The sequence below is a fragment of the Hyperoodon ampullatus genome (genome assembly GCF_949752795.1).
Source record: "Hyperoodon ampullatus genome assembly, chromosome: 16".
NCBI lineage: Eukaryota > Metazoa > Chordata > Mammalia > Artiodactyla > Ziphiidae > Hyperoodon > Hyperoodon ampullatus.
In genome coordinates, this window is record NC_136929.1 from 66,811,618 (window position 1) to 66,825,545 (window position 13,928).

At 46.9% G+C, this 13,928-nt stretch overlaps 1 pseudogene across 1 annotated transcript; it reads left to right on the top strand.

Annotated features, from left to right (window-relative positions):
• Window positions 1–248: 248 nt before the first annotated feature.
• LOC307064932 (TOM1-like protein 1) lies at window positions 249–1,653 on the top strand (annotated as a pseudogene). The gene has a single exon. The product of its transcript is annotated as a TOM1-like protein 1 (transcript).
• Window positions 1,654–13,928: the final 12,275 nt, after the last annotated feature.

Consider the following 13,928-nt stretch of genomic DNA (forward strand, 5'->3'; position numbering starts at 1 on the left):
CCGGTGGTCGGCCTGTAATTGTTGTCCTTCCTTGGCTTATAGAAACATCACCCAGATCTCTGCCTGCATCTTCACATGGCGTTCTACCTGTGTGTGTCTATGTCTGAACTTCCCCTTTTTATAAGAACACCAGTCATGTTGGACTAGGACCCACCCCAATGACCTCATCTTAACTTGATTACCTCTGTAAAGACCCTATTTCCGGTTGGGAATGGTGGCGGAGGCCCAGGCTGGCTCCCTGCGCTACCATGGCGCTCGGGAAGAGTCACCGGGACCCGTTCGCAACCTCCGTGGGCCAGCACATAGAAAAGGCTACATTTGCTGGAGTTCAGACTGAACGCTGGGGCCAGTTTATGCACATCTGTGACATAATTAACATTGCTCACCATGGGCCAAAAGATGCAGTAAAAGCTTTGAAGAAAAGGATTTCCAAAAACTACAATCATAAAGAAACCCAACTTACGTTGTCACTTATTGACATGTGCATACAGAACTGTGGTCCAAGTTTCCAGTCTCTGATTGTGAAGAAGGAATTTGTTAAAGACAGTCTAGTTAAGCTGCTGAATCCCAGATATACCTTGCCAACAGACATTCAGAATAGAATTTTGAATTTCATTAAGATGTGGTTGCAGGGTTTCCCAGGAGGTATGGATGTAAGTGAAGTGAAAGAAGTGTAAGAAAGATGGATCTCCTTAAGAAAGATGTTCAGTTTCCTCCATCAGATGCTGAAACAGCCAGACGAGAGACTGCTCAGATCTCACCGAATCCTCCACCATCTGTTCCTACTGCACCAGCTCTTTCTTCTGTAGTTCCCAAGAACTCCAGTATTACATTGGTTCCAGAACAGACTGGGAAACTGCACAGTGAATTGGATATGATGTAAATGAATGTGAGAGTGATGTCTGCCATACTGATGGAGAATATTGCTGGGTCTGAAAACCGTGAAGACAAAGAGCTTCTGCAGAAACTTTATAAGACGGGTCGGGAGATGCAAGAGACGATCATGAACCTGCTCGTGGTGGTGGAGAATGAAGATGTCACTGTTGAGCTAATTCAAGTGAATGAGGACTTTAGTAACACCACCCTTGGATATGAGAGGTTTACTCAAAACCAACAAAGGATCTTGGAGCAAAATAAGAACCAGGGGAAGATGCCAATACTAGCAGTGAACTTTCAGCCCCATCCTCTGATCTCCTTGACCTAAGTCCCAGCCCTCCGACACATAGGGCCACTCTGGGAGAATACAACACCCTGAATGCTCAGCTTTCAGACTTAAATTTCAGCTCTCCAAAACCCAGCCTTCATCCACAGGTGGATTTGCTAGCCTCGGAAAATACAGAAACATCCCTGTTTGCCCAAAGGACCAGCCAAAACCTTGCCTCAGGTCATACATGTGAGAGTTTTCTGGAATATTCAAATTCAGCATTACTACAGCCGGTTAGTCTACAGACCATTCCAGCGACACCAACAAAGCAGAGACCACCATCCTTGCCCAGCAATCAACCAGTGATGACAAAGAGTGATTCCCAGCCATCCAATTACTATGAGGTAATGGAGTTTGATCCATTAGCTCCTGCCGTCACCACAGAAGCTATTTATGAAGACACTGATGTATATCACTACAAAGGAGCTCAAAGTCACAGTGACTATTGAGGTGGAAGTAGATGACCAGCTCACTTGTGGCATTATGGGTGCCAATTCTCTAAAACGTAGACCCCGTCCAGCTTTGAGACCCAGAAGTTAAGACATTCCAAAACATCAAAACCACGGTGGAACATTTTTCCTCTGTAGTAATGAAGTTCAAACAGAAGAGTAACTGTTCCAGAGTAACGTTTATGGTTCCTGACAGCAGCTCAAGCTTTATCTCAAAAGAACTTGGTTGTAACATATATTCACTTAAAACTTCAGCAGAAGAAAAATTCATGGTACTGAGGCCAACCAGGTTAAGTGTAGCACCTTATGTTTCACAGGCCTTCCTACATTTAGAAATCATCACAAGAGCTGGGATAAGAGTAGATGAAGACTGTTTCATTACAAAATGATTGTTAATAGATGAAAGCATGAAATGTGAAAAACTATTATTCAGGAAGAATACTGAGTGTCTTCATTTAACTAAAGTTGAAAGTAGAAGTCAATTTGCACTTCTTTATAAATAATACTCTTGTTTAGAATTATGAATTGTAAAAGCCTTGATGATTGTAGTTTAATTATATTTCAGGTACCCTCAAGAGGTCAATGGATTCCACATTGGTTGCCTTTAAATATAATTCTTTATAATACTAAATGCTCTTTTTTTTTCTATTTGGAAGAAAGACTTCTGGAAAACATTCAGAATAAATTGTACTTTGGTTTGTCATAAATTACAATGACAAATAAATTACCATTAAAACAAAAACAAAAAAAGACCCTATTTCCAAATAAAGTCACTTGCTGAGGTACAGGGGTTAGGACTCCAACATATTGGGGGGGGCATAATTTAATCCTTAACAGGGATGTTGCAGATTACTGGGATAAGTTGAAGGAAGTCTTTTAGAATCTCCCAGAAGTGATTACAGTGTCCAGATGGCTTTTACAATGTGCCCTGGGCAGTTAAGGAGGCAGAAACTAAGCAATTCCCCTGGTGTTAAAGTGAGAAGCCACATGATTCTTTCCATGTTGGTACTGGCAAGAAAACAACCCCCCTTTAATGGGTGCTGTGGGTGTGGTTTTCTTCAGCACCCAGTTAGTTTGCTGGGGATGTCCTAACAAAGTATCACAGACTGTGGGACTTAAACAACAGAAACTTATTTCTCACAGTTCTGGAGGCTGGAAGTCCAAGATCAAGGTGCCAGCAGGGCTGGTTTCTCCTGACACCTCTCAGCTTGCAGATGGCTCTCTTCCCTCCGTGTCCTCACATGGTCTTTCGGCCGTGAGCACACACCCCTGGCTCTATTCTTATAAGGACGCCATCCGATCAGGTTAGGACCCACCCTAACAGCCTCGTTTTTTTTTTTTTTTTTTTGCTGTACGCGGGCCTCTCACTGCTGTGGCCTCTCCCGTTGCAGAGCACAGGCTCCGGACACACAGGCTCCGCGGCCATGGCTCGCGGGCCCAGCCGCCCCGCGGCATGTGGGATCCTCCGGGATCGGGGCACGAACCCGCGTCCCCTGCATCGGCAGGCAGACCCTCAACCACTGCGCCACCAGGGAAGCCCACAGCCTCGTTTTAACTCAATCACTTTTAAAGACGTATCTCCAAATATGGTTACATCCTCAGATACTGGGGGTTGGTTCTGCCCCAGGGACACTAGGGGGAGACTCCCTCCTGGATGGCCGTGTCTTTAATCCAGACCATCCAGAATGTCTCCTGACCTTTTACAGTCCCATGCCAGCACCCCACCTTTCGGTGTGTGGGGTTCCCTGCCTGGCAGGTTCCTGCATCCGTTGCCAGGTCTGGAGGGAGGGCTCTGAGAAGGCTGTTCTTTCTCTGCTATCAGGGTGGAGCAGCCTCGGGCCCCTTGGGCCAAGCAAAGAGTACTTCTGTTTTGACTCTTCGTTTTCTCACATTTTCCCTTTAAACACAGCCTGTCTTATATCTCCCTTTCTTATTTTTGTTTCTAACCCCCTCTGTTCCTCTTCAATGTAATTTTAAAGTGAAAACACATGGTCGCAAACCGGCGTCTCCCCATTTACTCAGCTGCACCTACTTATTCAATTTAAACTGGAAGGCTAGTTTACAAACTTTCAAAAATAAGTCCTGGGCCAATGTGGAGAACTGTATAAACACAGGTCTAATTTCATTTCTACTTGTTTCTTCTTCTTTTTTTTTTTGTCTCTCTCTTGCAAATGACCTTCCTAGTATAAAAGCCAAAACACAGGCACGCACACACACATACACACTTTTTCTTTCTGGAAGTTTCTCCTTGATTTCTAATTCTGTAACAAAATAAACAGGTCTTGAACAGAAATTGAGAGTTTTTAAGAGACAGTTTCCAGCAAACTGTCAATTAACATTAGTGACATCATTCAACACAATATCCAGTTTAAAGGGCTTCAGGACAGAGTGTTTGATTGTTAGAAAAATGACTAACCGAGTAAGTGAATTCTGCTTTTTCTCCATGAAAGACACATACATACTAGTTTGTCTAACTGTTAATCCTAATCCTTTTTCACTTTTGGAAGGAGAAGGAAGACAGCTTTGGAAAATAGGGCAAAGGACATAATTTTTGGCAGTAGAGCTGTTCATATTTTGGTACAAGGGAACCAACATGAGAAAATTAACCCTGAAAAACTCTGGAAATCAACTCAAGTTGCTTTTTCCTAAAATGACCCATACTGTAGCCATCTAAGTTCCTTATTTGACCCTACCCAGTCACATTATTTTGATTGTGAGCATACAGAATGATCAAAAAGTCCTACTGAACTATAACGTATTAGTTTTCTTCCATTTGTAGGGCTTAGGACTATACATTTTCACATAATATCTTATGTGACCCTCACAAAAACCCTGTTAAGGAACTTGCCCAAGATCACTACAGCAGATAAGTTGTAGATGATTCAAAGCCATGTCTTGTGAAGGTGAAGGCAATGCTTTTTCCTCTCAACTGGGAGGTATATACAAGTCTGGGGTTTTGTCATATGCTCGAATGTCACAAATGACCTTCCATACAGCAATAGTCTTGTTTTGGACTGAACTGTATCTTCCCCCAATTCATATGTTGAAGCCCTAACCCCAATGTGACTGTATTTGGATATGGGGACTTTAAGGAGGCATTTAAGGATACATGAGGTCATAAGGGTGGGCCCTAATCCAGTAGGACTGGTGTCCTTATAGGAATAAGAAGAGATGCCAGAAATCCATCCCCCACTCCCTCCCCCCAGCACGCAGAGAGAAAAGGCCATGTGAGGACACAGCAAGAGGGCGGTTGTCTACAAGCCAGGAAGAAAGAAAACAACCCTAACCCTGATGTTAGACTTCTAGCTTCCAGAACTGTGAAAAAATTAATTTCTGTTGTTTAAGCCCCTCAGTCTGGGGTATTCTGTTATGGCAGCCTGAGCTGATTAATACAGTTCTGTTGGAGACTCCTGGCTGGGGGATACTTCCCTAGTTTTACCCCATCTAGGGAACCAGATGCTTGTCCTTAATGGTGCCATAAATTCCTCTCTGTACAGAGGCCTCTATGACAAAACGTGGAGAATTTCTTGAACTTAAGACTTTAGGTAAGAAATGAAAGATGAGATGGCTGGACCCACACTTGGAAATGAAAACCATAATCACATAATGTAAAAAATACTACTAATAAAGCAGTGGAATTATAAAATTAGCCTCTATTTCTTGCTTGACTTAAAAAATGGGTCGAAACCCGTCACCAGGTGTGACTTAGGGTGTTACTCTGATGAGACATAAGTTCTGCCACCTTCACCCTCGTGTAAGTCCCCCTGCTTTTGTCCCAGTCCAGCCCATATTGCAATGGCAGGTTTGTACGTCAGGATGGTTTTTCATGCAGGAGAATTCAGTCCACAGTTGTGTAATTGTTAGGGTTCATTTTCAGAATGCGATCTTATAGACATTATTTCTAAGGAGACTTCCTCCTGGCTGTATTTTCTGCTGAACATTTAAAGTTGGCTGGTCGTTGTTTCCTTCTCCGTCAGCCGGACGGTTCTCTGTTCTGGCCTGTTGATAGTCTGCTCTACCTCACTAGCTCTTAGGCATGAGAGCCGTTCCTGATTGGGGTCCATCAGAAAACAGATCCCTTATTTGAGCCAAAACCCTCCCTGTGTGATGTCATTTCACATTCCTCCAACTGCAGGCATTCAGGGGTGCTTTTATAAGCCATCATGTGTCCGTTCTTATATGGGCTGCCCCCGACGAAGTCCAGAATGATCACTGCTCTTTCTTTCTTTCTTTCTTTCTTTTTTTTGCGGTACGCGGGCCTCTCACTGCTGTGGCCTCTCCCGTTGCGGAGCACAGGCTCCGGACGCGCAGGCTCAGCGGCCACGGCTCACGGGCCCAGCCGCTCCGCGGCATGTGGGATCCTCCCAGGCCGGGGCACGAACCAGCGTCCCCTGCACCGGCAGGCGGACTCTCAACCACTGCGCCACCAGGGAAGCCCCCCTGCTCGTTCTTAATCCTGCTTTCTAAACAGCTGTGGAAAATCGAAGTGAAGGCTACTGATACTTAGTCTTCGAGCACTTTCTTTTCCCTGGTCCTACAAGGACTTCCCTCTGTGTACATGAGTCTCAGTCCCCCAGTTCTTGGTTTGGTAACAACCAGAAACAAAAACAAGTCTGAGCAGGTTGGAGGTAACATCAAATACAACACCCAAGAAGCTTCTCCTGAGTTTACTACATCTAATTTTTTTTTTTTTTTTTTTTTTGCCTAAGCATAAGTTACAATGTACAACAGATGGCAAAGGGAAACCTAGAGTTTGAGTTTCTTCAGCTAATAAACAAGATGGCATTAGGGGTATAGTGGGCTGTGCTGTGGTACAGTTTTAGTAATGGATGTTGTGGAAGGAGAGACTCCCTGCTGACAATCCTGAAGGCTGACTGATCCAGGACAACTGTCCAGTCTGGGACCTGGTCACTTTCCCCATCTGATCAACCGCCTAAAACTGAACAAAGTCCCAAGAAAAGAAATTTTGTATTTAAACTGTTTACTGGCTCGCTTTCTTTTTCTTTTTATTTTTTTTGGAAACTGGGGATTGGCAAATGACCTTAGAGTAGTAGCATTTTTCATAAAATATAGCTCTCTGGATTCATGACTCAGTTTTGTTTTGGGCCTGTAATGACCTCCCTTAGGTTTTTGTCGACTCCAACATTTTTAGATGTTTTGTAGCGGGATGGTTTTTGAATAGTTAAAACCTCCATATTGCCAAAAAAGAGTCGAAATGGTTTGCTCTGATTTTTGCCCAAATATTTACTTCTGTTTACTCCTTCAATTATGTGCCTTTCCTTATAAGCTCAAAGTATAATCTTTTACTCAATTTTCTCAAAGGGTTACCCCAATACCCATACGCCAATATGTCACATGCCTTTTCATTTACTTCAATAGCTCCCACTCTAAACCTGTGCCAGTTTTCTCCTTAGAACTTCAGGTCTGGATTTCTCATCATAGTATATAAGGAACAACTGGATCTCATTCCCAGACATGGAGAAGTTCTACACTGCCTTTTATCTTATGTAGAAAATCTGAGGAGGATAATGCAACAACTTTGCATTTCTCCTTGGCCTGTCTATGGATCAAACACTAATGCTCTTATAAAATCTGCATTCTACTTACAAAAATCAATGTAAACACTCATGATCCTCTGACTTTGTAGATAGATATTTGACGTTCTGTGAAATAGGGATTTTTTTTCCCTATGTCCCTCATTTTCAGTTCATAAATAGATGATCTGGTCTCACATTTAGATGAACTGGTTGGAGGCCCCTTTGTCAAATTAAGTAGGAAGATGGTATTCTCCTATTAATTAATGAATTGTGACGGTTTTGATGTTGAGGTCCCTCCCGTAAGAAACAGATACTCTCCAAGGAAAACTGGGGCTCCTGGTACCAGTGGAATTGTTCATTTTATCCAGCACTAGTTTGTTCTGCTTCCAGGGTCAGAGCCAGGGGTATGGTTGTAGGTTTCAACGAAGTAGATTTTTTTTTTTTGTAAGAAGAAGAGCGAAACATTTCAGATCTGTCCAACCACGGGGCAAGCTCCCTCGGGAAGCTCTGTGCTTGCCATCCCCCCACAGGACCAGGTAGGAGGTTCCTGTTGGGAGGCCCATGAAGTCCATGCTAGTGACGAGGAGGAAAATGCACTTTCATAACCAGAAAGACAAGGCTTGTTTCCACCTTCATTACAACCTATTAGTGAAACTTAAGAGGAAACCAACAACTCACCACCCAACACAGGCACCTGCAGGCTCCAATATTCATTTCTGAGTCCCTAAAGGAAACCCATATGTTCAGATTTGGGGGACACAGCAGAGACTCTGCTGCCTGAATCCGATGTGCCTTGGGATGCTCCTGACGTTATGAGGGCTGAGTTGGGCACTGTGTGATACCCGCTTTCAGAACTGCCCAACTGAGCCACCTCTTCTGACTGTCTGTGCACCTGCTAAGAGCCACGTGCTTCCTGGGGAGCCCCTGGCTTTGCCTGCACACGCCCTGGGTGAGACCATGACACCCAAGGGGTAGCAATTCCCCAAGAGTGGGAGGTCACTGCCTCTCCTTCCTCACATCCTCTTCTCAGCTAAAACCCCCATCTTTCAGGTCTCGGCTTCCTGTCACCACCTCTTGCAGGCAGCCTACCCAAGTGCCAGCCCTGGACAGGGGTCCCCCGCTGCTCCTTGCACTGTGCCCGCAACTGTACTGAAGTGGTGATCACAAGACCGGCTGGCTTCGGGATTCTGGCTTCCCGTGTGCTACTGAAGAACAGGGTTGTGGTCTTTCTGTGGGTATAATACTGACTTTTCAGAATTCAATCTGAAGTCATATTCATTTATACCTTGATATGCACTTACGTAAAATAGAGACATACTGTCTTTAGGTCTCAAGTTGAACAAAAGTGCAGGCGTTTAGGTTTAGAAAGTGCTCTGATCACCTCCCTCCTTGGTTTCAAACCCTTCCCAGAAGATCTCCCTTTAATTCCCGTCCTTTTCGTTTTTTCATGTCTCCTCAAAGCAGTTTTGGGCTCCAATCTACTTCAATAGGCTAGAGAATCATCTCGAATCAGGGTGGGGTGGAAAGACACAGTTAAGCAAACAGGAGAAGGATGCAGTGAGGGGATCAGGAGAGAGAGGGTGGCGGGGGGAAGGGAAAGAGACGGGGAAAGGGGGCGGGGAAGAAGAGGAAGGGGCGCAAAGAGGGGGAGGTTCCCGGACCCAGTGCCCAGCCCTTCTCCCGGAGGGGGTCCCTTCTCTGCCCTCCCCTCTCTACTCCACACCTGTCTGTTTTCCTTCTGAACTGAAACCAGTTCCTTCGGGCCTGACCTCTCCTGCCCGGGACAATTGATTTCAGCCTGGACCTTCTTTCTTGATCCTCCTACGTGAAGAAAGCAGCTGAAAGCACTGAGGAGCCTCAGCTGGGCCCTATACCGCTCTTAGCAAGAACAGAGACTGGGGAATAGTTTGGAATATAGTTATTTAACTACAGGTGCAATCGTTTGGATATAGCTTATTTAAAAATAAAATATGAGCATCAACACAGCTTTTTCAGGATCCCATGCTACAGCACCATGGAATTAAGAGACCTGGATTGCCATTCTCCCACATTCCTCACAACTGTCATATTTGGGACTGCAGGGGTGAGTGGCCCCTGAGTCTCCCCACCGCACGGTCACCCCTGCTCTGAACCCAGGGCCTTGCACAGAACTTTGGCTACTATAGAAAAAGTCAAATAAAAACTGCATTTGCGTGTGCTATAAAACCACTGCCCCTTTGATTCCTTGGTGTCTCACATATAAAGAGGAATTAAGTCCAAGTTTATTGTGAGGAAAGCTTTGTGTGTGGCCTTCGACAAGGTCGCTGGCCTCTCAGGCCCCTTCTGTGAACAACAGGAATGATGATGTCCACCTCATGTGGCTGTTCTGAGGATAAGAAACAGTGCGTTTCAGCCAAAACAGCATGGGCGCCCAGTGGGCACCCAGTGGGCACTCAACGGGGCCGGCAGCCGTCAGGCACTGGAGGTGCTCGGCTTCCCTCTTTTGTTTTTGGCTGGCGCTGCCTGAAACTCCAGAGGAATCCGAAGCTCAATCACAGCAGCTGTGATCATCATGTTGGTTAGCACAGTTGCTTTTCTCCCTACTTCCTACTGTTCTCTATTTTTAAATCCCTGCGTATGGACATGTGTTCTGTGAATGTTATCATTCTCACCCTCGGCCAGTCATTTCAACTACTCCATCTCCGTGAGGATGTCAAAGGTCTCCCATTATCTCACATAAAACACAAAGCAAGAACGACAAACCAGCACACAAACAAAACCCTGCAACACCCACGATGTTCTCGGTGAGAACCTGCACTTGCTGAGTGCTCGGGGGTCTCTGGGCCACCCCTAGGCCAGGGGCAGTGCTGCCCCATCTCCTTTCTTCCCGAAACAACCCTTTGCAGGTGACCTGGGCTTCCACTTTCCCTCGGTGCTTAGCCTCTGGGGTGGGGGGTGGGGGTCTTTCCTTTTGTGCCAGCTCAGCAATGCATTTAAAACAGGGTTTTAGTATTTGATCCAACATCGTAGTTGTTCTATTTGGGAAGGCCTTCAGGGAGCCTGGTCTACCATCCAGCCTGAAATGGAGATGGCTTTCCGGTACCTCTCCCACAAATCACTCTTCTGTTTCAATTACCCAGAACTGGTTTTCTCTGCTTGTAAGTAAGAAAGCTGGCTGATGGAGGGGAGGCCCTTCTCCAAGACCCTTGGGGGTTCCCTCTCCTTCTGGTGACCCTGGGAAGGAGGTGAGGGCAGGATTTGCCCATGGGGCCAGGATTTGGGGTACTTATACCCCCTCTACCCGGCCTCTGCTAGGATTTCAGAAAACAACATTTCAAAAACATTTCAGGCGGTAACTTTACTTGATCAAGAAAGACGTGAAAAACGATTATCTACAGTTTCCATAATTTCATTTGAAAGGAAATGTGTAGCCCACATAAAAGACATCATCTCAGAATAAGAATAATTGAGCAATGTTAGCTTTAGGACAAGCTCGATCTCTGGCCTTTGATTTCACTTTAGACCAATGACATCTTCATCCTGGGCCTTCAGATCAGGCTTTCGAAGTGCCGGCCTCATTACGTGGGAGGGCACGGGGCCCACCCCTCCCCTGCCCTGTGGCGGGGACAGACCCTGGTTGCCTGCAGCTGATGATACTGGCAGTGCGTGCCCAGGGCCTCCCTCATCCCAGACTCTCCACCCCTGGGTGCTGGGTGGAGGGCAGGGGAGGAGGACCAGGTGGTTAAACAGCACTAGATCCAAACATATGTCTCTACCAGAGGCAGGGGAAGCTGCCGGCTCAGCCCCACCCACAGAGAACACAGGTTCCCTCAAAACCCCCTGCGGCTCCTGGGAGAGCCCCTGCTCACACTCCCTCCATCCAGTCCTGAGAGGCAGGGAAAGGGCTTGCAGAGCCCGGGCAGCGGGGGTACAAGTGCCCCAAATCCCGGCCCCATCGGCAAGTCCTGTTCTCACTTCCTTACTTACTGCCTGTGTGGCCAACCGAGGCAGAGGTCATGGCCTCTCTGGCCATCAGCAACCCAGTAGGACGGAGGAGTTGAGAGGACCAGATGACCTCTGCAGCCCCTCAACAACACCCTTAAGGGATCCTCCCCTTGGGCCCGTGGCCTGGCACCCCCAGCCCTACCCCCTGCTCTGGGCATGGAGAGCTTGACTCTTCCCGAGGTCACCAGCCTGAGGGGCGCTGGCTCAGACCATGAAGCCCAGGGCCATTCTGCCTTCAGAATAATCCCCATGGGAACCTCTTGCCACACAGAGGGGAGGAAAGTCTGTACAGAGGCCTCCGAGCTTCTAACCACAGGTTTCCCTACCAGGGTTTTGGCTCTAATCACCAACAGGGAAAACAGCTCATCATCCAAAAGAAAGAACACTCAGAGTAGGCCCTGCTGAGAAGCAGGCTCTCCCAGCGGTGTTGGGTGGCTTCCTGTTTTGTTTCTGTGTGGTCGGGAAGGGGCACCACAGAAGAACAGAACTCAAACGAACCAAATCTTTCTGTCTTCCTAGGTGCTGACCAGAACTGAGACCCAGGTTTCTGTCTGCAGGTGGTGGCGGGAGGCCGCGGGCCCTGCCTCTCCCACAGAGAGCACAGGTTCCATCCAAAAACAGGCGCAGCCGTTCCTGGGAGTTTTGGCCACGTCATCACAACACTCAGCCCGGCACCTGAGGACTTCTCTGTTCAGGGGGAATACCTCACAGAGAGGGAGCGCTTTGTGATTTGGAAAACATGCAGCCTGCACAGGGCTTTCTCTACTGCACACCTGAAGAGCCACACCTTACAAAGTTTCCATAACCTGCCCAAGGTCCCCAAGCAGGGGAGCTAGGGCTCAGACCCGAGTCTTCAAGTCTCAGGCTTACTGGTTTTTTTCCTTACTCGTTGGTTTATTCATTCATTCAATCAACATTTTCAAGGGCTTAGCATGTCGGTTCACAGTCCAGTGGAAAAGACAGACACATAAATGACAGTGACAACGCAGTTTTGTGCTAAATGCCTGCAACACCAAAAGGAAAAATCCTGGCAGTTTTGTTGTCATGTAGTGGAAGGGAGATGTGTGTCAGTGAGCTGTGAGAATACAGGGAGATGGTGCAAAAGGAGAGGTGTGTGCACTGAGAGATGGGCACCAACTACACAGAGAGGGGGGCTTCATGGAGGAGGCGGCATGGAGCCAAGAAAAAAAAAAAAAAAGAGTGCTCATCAAGACAGGGCAGCCAAGATGGAAGACCTAAAACCCACAGGAGAAAGGGGCAGGTGGCGATGGTGGTCACCGGCTCTGAGGACAGGACTGGCTCAGGGCGGACAAATTCAGAGTGGTTGTAGGAGCCAGTGTGAGGCCGGGCATATTTTTAAGTTTTAAAAGAACATTTTTTAACTGAAGTATAACATACGCACAGAAAAGGACACAAATCTTCACTGGACCGCTCAGTGAACGTTCACAAGGTGAACGGACCTGGATAACACACGCAACTCCTGAAAAGGAGCCCAACATGGCAGAACAGACCTCCAGCGCCCAGGAGCCCCAGCGTGGCCCTCACCAGTCATGACCTCCCATCGAGTAACCACAATTCTGATTTCTGACAGCACATATCAGTTTCACCAGTCTTTGTACTTTATATAACATGGAACACGCACTCTCTTGTGCTGGTATTTTTAAATCAACATCTATGTTTGATTACTGGGCACAAAGCTGCCAAGAGCATTCTTTTCCATGTCTTGCTGATGGATGGAAGCAGGGGTTTCCCTTGGATCTTTATCGAAACATGAGACTGTGGGGTCATACACAGGCAAGGAATATTCTTAGCTTTACTACCAAATTTGAATTTGTCACATTTTTCTAAGCAGAGATAGGGAGCTAGAGGCAGGGAACTGCACCAAAAAATACAGCTTTGATCAACTTGGGGTGGGGAGAGTATTCATTGGCCATTGACTAAAGCAGGGGTCCAGAAGTGGGACACCTCTAAGAATGAGGGCAATTTGGGTGCCCAGGGACTCGTGGGTGGCAGACAAGTACCCCTGTTCTGGCATCTCTCCCGGGTTTATTCTCTACCGTTGCAAAGGGGCTTTCTCTACACAATGGAGAACTGGTTGCTGGCAGTCCCCAGTTTCTCAGTGACAGATTAGTGACACCAGAAGAACGAGAAGACTTCTCTCTCCCTAGAAGACTTCTCTCTCCCTCCCTTCATAATATAAAAATTTCACGGGAGGTCACTGGTAGATCTACCCTTGACCAATCACTGGGGTCATCAGAAAGGAGGTGACATGGTGGGACCGGGATGGGTCCAGGAGGTCCCCAGGGGTCGAGTCCCAGTAAAAAAAAAAAAAAAAAAAAAGTCACATGACAGGTAGAGGAGGAAAAGTTACCCCCAGAAGATCCACAGCAGATAAACAGGGAAAGGGACGCCAAACAGACGGAAACGAAACACGCCCTAGACGGTGGAAGGTGACGGCCACCCGCCGCGCGAGCGCTACTGAAGCTTGACTTATGCTGTAAACAACACAATGCAGATACTATTATCCCCATTTTAACTGACGAGAGGACTAAAAAGTCACTTCCAGAGGTGCCCAGTAACGGGACCCTGGCCTTCAGCGGCCTGAAACGCCCAGAATATGAGGAGAAGCTCTTACCTCAAATCATGTCGGCTCCGCTTCTCCCGACGGGATGAAGGTGGGTAGGGAGCAGAAATTTAAACACTTAAATATTCCTTCTTTTGTAGCCTTGGGCGTTGCTATCATCGGTGAGTCCC